Here is a 6,517-nt window from a genome sequence, read left to right on the forward strand (position 1 = left end):
TTCATCATTAGTCCTTCTAATGAATATACAGGACCGATTTCCTTTAGGATGGACTGGTTGGATCTGCTTGCAGTCCAGGGGACTTTCAAGAGTCTTCTCCAACACAATTCAAAAGCATCAATGCTTTGGCATTCAGCTTTCTTGATGGTCCAAGTCTCACATCCATACACGACTACTGGAAACACCATAGCTTTGAGTCGATCGACTTTTGGCAGCAAAGTAATGTTTCTGCTTTTTAATACACTGTCCTGGTTGGTTATAGCTTTACTTCCAAGGATCAAGTGTCTTTTAATTTCATGGCTGCAGTCACCATCTGCAGTGATTTTGGAGCCCAAGAAAATAAAGTCTGTCACTGTTTCCATTGTTTCCCCTTCTTCTTCTTCTTCTTCTTCTTCTTTTTTTTACTTTACAATATTGTATTGGTTTTGCCATACATCAACATGCATCCACCATGGGTGTACATGTGTTCCCCATCCTGAACCCCCCTCCCACCTCCCTCCCTGTACCATCTCTCTGGGTCATCCCAGTGCACCAGCCCCAAGCATCCTATATCGAACCTGGACTGGTGATTTGTTTCATATATGACATTATACATGTTTCAATGCCATTCTCCCAAATCATCCCACACTCTCCCCTCCCCACCCCTCCCCCAGAGTCCAAAAGATTGTTCTATACATCTGTGTCTCTTTTGCTGTCTCACATACAGGGTTATTGATACCATTTGCCATGAAGTGGTGGTACTGGATGCCATGATCTTTGTTTTTTGAATGTTTAGTTTTAAGCCAGCTTTCATTCTCCTATTTCACTTTCATCAAGAGGCTCTTCAGTTCCTCTTTGCTTTCTGCCATAAGGGTGGTGTCATCTGCGTATCTGAGGTTATTGATATTTCTCCCGGCAATCTTGATTCGAGGTTGTGCTTCATCCAGCCCAGCGTTTCGATGATGTACTCTGCATATAAGTTAAATAAACAGGGTGACAATACACAGCCTTGAAATACTCCTTTCCCAATTTGGAACCAGCCCATTTTTTCATGTCTGGTTCTAACTGTTGCTTCTTGGCCTGCATACAGATTTCTCCGGAGGCAGGTAAGGTATTCTGGTATTCCCATCTCTTGAGGAATTTCCCACAGTTTGTTGTGTTCCACAAAGTCAGAGGCTAATGCTCTTGAGTCCTGAGTTTCAGTGTCTCTGCTGTGCATGAAGAAAGCTCTGGTATTAAAGGATTTGGAATTAGTCAGAGGCAGACTGTGTCATACCTTTTTGCAAAGGAATTTCTACTCATTTCTTTACTGGGGGTAAATCACTGAAATATATGCCTGACCCTTTTGGAGGAGCTTGCCATTTTGGTGGCAGAAATGGATGATCCTACTCACATTTTTATTGTCTGAATTGGGCAGGAAAATTACTCACTGGAATGGGAGATCCCAGTTCTTCATTCTGTCCTTAATGTTTTTCCTGATTTCAATATTCTAGGCTCATTGCTTCTTTCAAAGATGAAGCTTTGGGCTTTAGGATCTAGGGATCCAAGGACACCTGGCTGTCCCTTCTGCCCTCCACATGTCTTTAAGAACCCCTGGGAAGCTATCATATTTCTCCCAAGGACAATTGGGGATGGGGAAATGAGTCAGTCATTAAAAGCCAAGTTTTCTGATACAAGGATGCTGTGATGGCAACTCTGAAGCTGGCTCTGGCACTCTACCTTCAGTTTTACACTCTGCTCACCAGCAAGATGGGTTTTAAGGAATGGCATCAGCATGCAAGGAAGAAGAGAGTATGGCATGCTTACTGGAGCCCTCAGTTGCCTTTTCCTCAGGACACTTCTCCTAATATTGGTTGAGGACCAGAGAACTTCTCAGGCTTAACTTTCTTCCTGAATCTATGAAATTTCTGTAACCAACTACTCCTCACTGGAGCTGCTAATTTTCTTGTATACCAAAGAAACAGCCCTCTGTGGACATCCCTGGTGGTCCAGTGATTAAGGTTCTTCACTCCAAATGCAGCATTCTAGGTTCAATTCCCTGGTTGGGGAACTCGTCCCCACAAAGTGCAGCTAAGTGTTGGCCTGCAGCAACTAGTGAACCCACATGCTGCAACTACGACCTGGAATAGCTAAATAAATAAATGAAAATATTTTTAAAGTGCCCTCTGTCCCAAATATGGTACTATACCCATCTTATGGGATTTTTTAAACACAAACATACCAGCAAAAATCTGGAATAAGTTCTCACAACTCCACGCTAAGTAAAGTAAGTCAGACAAAGAAAGACAAATATATGATATCACTCATATGTGGAATCTAATGAAATATTATTTTTTAGAATCTAATTTAAGAATGATACAAATGAACTTATTTACAAAACAGAAAGAGACTCACAGACTTAGATAACAAAATGGTTGTCTAAGTAGGGGGGAAGATTGAGGGAAAAGGATAGTTAGAGAATTTGGAATGGACATGTACACACTGCTATATTAAAAATGGATAAACAACAAGGACCTACTATTTAGCACTGGGAACTCTGCTCAATGTTATGTGGCAACATGGATGGGAGGGGAGTTTGAGGGAGAATGGATACACATATATGTATGGGTGAGTCCCTTTGCTATCTCCTTAAAACTATCAAAACATAGTTAATTGATGATACTCCAATATAGAATTAATTTTTTTAAAAGGGCTATGACACTCAGGTTACCAGGCATCAGAAAGAGACAGAGCTCTTTATTCCTCTCCACTCTGCCCATGTAGGTTCTGTATTCACCAACAATGAAATACCCACACTCATTACTTTGAAAGACATGTGGCTTCCTTATATACTGTCCACTGACCTTATGCTCATGAGTGAATGAACACCTGACCATTGTGGAAAAATAACACCATGGACCTAGAGATTGTCGTACTAAGTGAAGTAAGTCAGACAGAGAAAGACAAATACATGATATCACTCATATGTGGAATCTAATTTATTATTATTTTTTGGAATCTAATTAAAGAATGATACAAATGAACTTATTTAAAAAACAGGAAGATACTCAGATTTCAAAAACAAACTTATGGTTACCAAAGGGGAAATGTGGGAGGGAGAGATAAATTAGGAGTTTGGGATTAACAGATACACAGTACTATATATAAAATAAATAACCAACAAGGACCTACTGTATAGCATAGGGAATTTTACTCAATATCCTGTAATAAATTAATGGGAAAATAATCTGAAAATGAAAGAATATATGTATAACTGAATCACTTTGCTCTACACCTGAAACTATCACAACGTTGTAGATCAACTATACCCCAATAAATATTTAAATACGTATAATTTACATTTTTCTGATAAGATTAGCAGATAGTGTATTGAGTTCCTCATCAATGAATGCAGAGACTGGATACAGTGGAGTCACGGCTCATGAGCAGAAAGGGACTGATAAAGGGAACACACACAGAAATCAGGCTGGCTGTATTCACCAACCACCAACTGGGATTATGATAAAGAGCAAGAGTAACGTTAAAGATGCAGGACAGAGTGTGGAAACACACTCTGCTCACCAAGAGTAGGATGCTTTGGGTAACTCTGGACTCAGCGGAGGATCTGGGAGACACACTAGCCTTGGGAATATACTGGGCTCGCTGACTGTGTCTGTACAGGGTGAGAATCATGGAGCCACTGGCCCAGAAGATGAGCACAGAAAATGAAATTTCAGGGAACACTACCAAAGCTGTATATATTGAGCCTGAGATGTTCTCAAGATCTGTGGCAGCACAGTACCCTGAATCTCTTGTATTTGTCGTGTTTGTGCTGCGCCATTTGTCAGAAACATATAATGCATACAGAGAAAAATGAGATGTACCAACATGCACTGGATCCAGCAGAAGGAAATGGAGAAGGCAATGTACTTTGGGGCTTTGACTTTAAGATTCTTCCAACAAGAGTTCATGGGGCTGATTATGATGGTCTGAAACACACTCAAGGGGCAGGTGGTGCCAAAGGACATACTCCTGCCCACTCTCTCAACATACAAAATAAGTTTCAGGCAAAATCAGTGAAAACATGTTTCTACCCCAAAGCTGTAATTGTCTGAGGGGCTCCTTTCGAGAGAATGATCAAGGAGTTGGCTATAGTCAGGTGTTTGAGAATCATAACCACGGCTCTCATCCTGCATTGAGTGTGGTAAAGAAATAGGTAATGGTTAAGAAGGGACAAATTGCCCAGAATTCCAATCATAATCTGTGATAAGAATATTACCCCTAGGGCCAAATCTCTGGGGGTTATTTTTTTCATTCAATATTTTTAAATGAAAGTGTTCTCCTTCTTTTAAAGGGTTTGTATCTTTATTATTTATTTATTAGGCTGCACCAGATCTTCAACCTTCATTGTGGCATGTGGGATCTAGTTCCCTGATCAGGGATTGAACCCAGGGCCCCTGCATTGGGAGCACTGAGTCTTAGCTACTGGAACACCACCCACGTCCCCAAAATATTTTCCTTTAAATAGTGACAGTCATTCTTCTGAGTAAAATGTCTCATTGATGTTTTTTGACAGCAAGTGTAATGTTACTTTTGTGCTCCTATTGGTTTGCCAAGGTTTCATGAGACAGGAAGAGATGGAGAGATAGCTGGTGTATTTCAGGGAAAAGTCAGCAATAAGGATGAAGCAGAGTTAACCTGGAGGAAGCAATGACAAGTGAGAGTAATTGGAAAGAGAGCTTATTACAACATTTCAAGAATTAGCTGAAATTTGCTAGCCAGATTGGAGAAAAGTAACACTTCAATCACTGCCCATATCATCAGACAAATCTATTCTGAATAGATTCCATTTCTAATTTTAAAAATTATGCAATTTTTAGAAAAACAATTTCAAAAATTTAAATTAAAAATATATCTGAAACACCACAAAACATATAAACCATATGGCAAAATGGCTTTATCTTATCTTTAGCTTCTATTAAGACTGCTCACATCAACACACACACACACACACACACACACAAGATTTGTCACCAGCACAAAGAACTCCTAAAGACCATATAGTAGAATACAACACGACCAAACTGTTTCAACAGAAACTTCTATAGTTATTCAATGGATAATACATATGTAAAAAATATTCAATGTCCTTAGGAATCAGGAAAAGGAAAATATAACCACTACCTACACATCAAACACCATCCAGAAAACTAGAATGGAAATGACAGAAATATAACGTTTTGGCAAAGATGTGGGTCAACCAAGAATCTCAATCAGATATTAAAATTTGAACAAAGATTTTGGAGACTAGATGTAATTTATGTTTCAACAATTCCTCTCCTATGTGTATCATCAAGACTAGTAGAATTTATGTGCTAGCACTTACCCATTACTCATGTGTGTGTGTGCATGTTCAGTCGCTTCAGTTGTGTCTGACTATTTGAGACCCTATGGACTGTAGCCTGCCAGGGATTCTCCAGGCAAGAATATTGGAGTGGGTTGCCCTGCCCTCTTCCAGGGGATCTTCCCAATGCAGGAATCAAACCTGTGTCTTCTGAATTGCTGGCAGATATTTACCCACTGAGCCGCCTGGGAAGCCCACACATTACTCATAATAGCCCTAAAATCAAAACTACTCAGTTGTCCATGAACAGTAGAATAAATCAGTAGAATTAATCCTTTGATAATCACACAGCAAAGACCTATATAGCAATGTTAATGTATACTAATAGTTAAATGCAATAATACGAAGAGTAGTCTTGTGTAGACATGAAAGTTGGACCACAAAGAAAGCTGAGTGCTGAAGAATAGATGCTTTCAAATTTTGGTGCTAGAGAAGTCTCTTGAGAGTACCTTGGACTGAAAGGAGATCAAATCAGTCAATCCTATAGGAAATCAACCCTGTATATTCATTGGAAGGACTGATGCTGAAGCTCCAATACTTTGGCTACCTGATGTGAAGAGATGACTCACTGGAAAAGACCCTGATGCTGGGAAAGACCGAGGGCAGGAAGAGAAGGGGGAACAGGATGAGGTGGTGAGGTAGCATCACCAACTCAATGAACATGAGCTTGAGCAAACTCCGGGAGATAGGGAAGTGCAGGGAAGCCTAGAGTGCTACAGTTCATGGGATTGTAAACAGTCAGACACAAGTTAATGGCTAGAACAATAACATACAAATAGATTCCCCAAAATCATATGCAACTGGGAGAAAAGGCCAATATGAAGGTTTTCAGACTCTATGATTCCATTTAAGTATGAAGCAGGCAAAAGTGATCTAATCTCTTAAATGTTAGAATAGTTGTAAAGCTCTTACCAAAAATCCTGACCTACAAATAGATTCAAGAAAACTATAGTCTTGGGAATAGAGACTAGGAGTATAGAGGGTTTCTAGGTGACCCACAATATTCGGTTTCATTCATATACATATATATATATATATATATATAAATTTTCTTTATCGACTTTTGGCTGTGTTGGGTCTCCACTGTTGCACGGGCATTTCTCTAGTTGCAGAGAGCAGGGTCTACTCTCTAGTTGCGGTGCTCAGGCTTCTCAT

At 39.8% G+C, this 6,517-nt stretch overlaps 1 pseudogene; it reads right to left on the bottom strand.

Moving 5' to 3' along the window:
• Positions 1-3,360: 3,360 nt before the first annotated feature.
• LOC102266487 (vomeronasal type-1 receptor 4-like) lies at positions 3,361-4,273 on the bottom strand (annotated as a pseudogene).
• Between the last annotated feature and the right edge of the window lie 2,244 nt (positions 4,274-6,517).

Source organism: Bos mutus, chromosome 18, assembly GCF_027580195.1.
Source record: "Bos mutus isolate GX-2022 chromosome 18, NWIPB_WYAK_1.1, whole genome shotgun sequence".
Taxonomy (NCBI): domain Eukaryota; kingdom Metazoa; phylum Chordata; class Mammalia; order Artiodactyla; family Bovidae; genus Bos; species Bos mutus.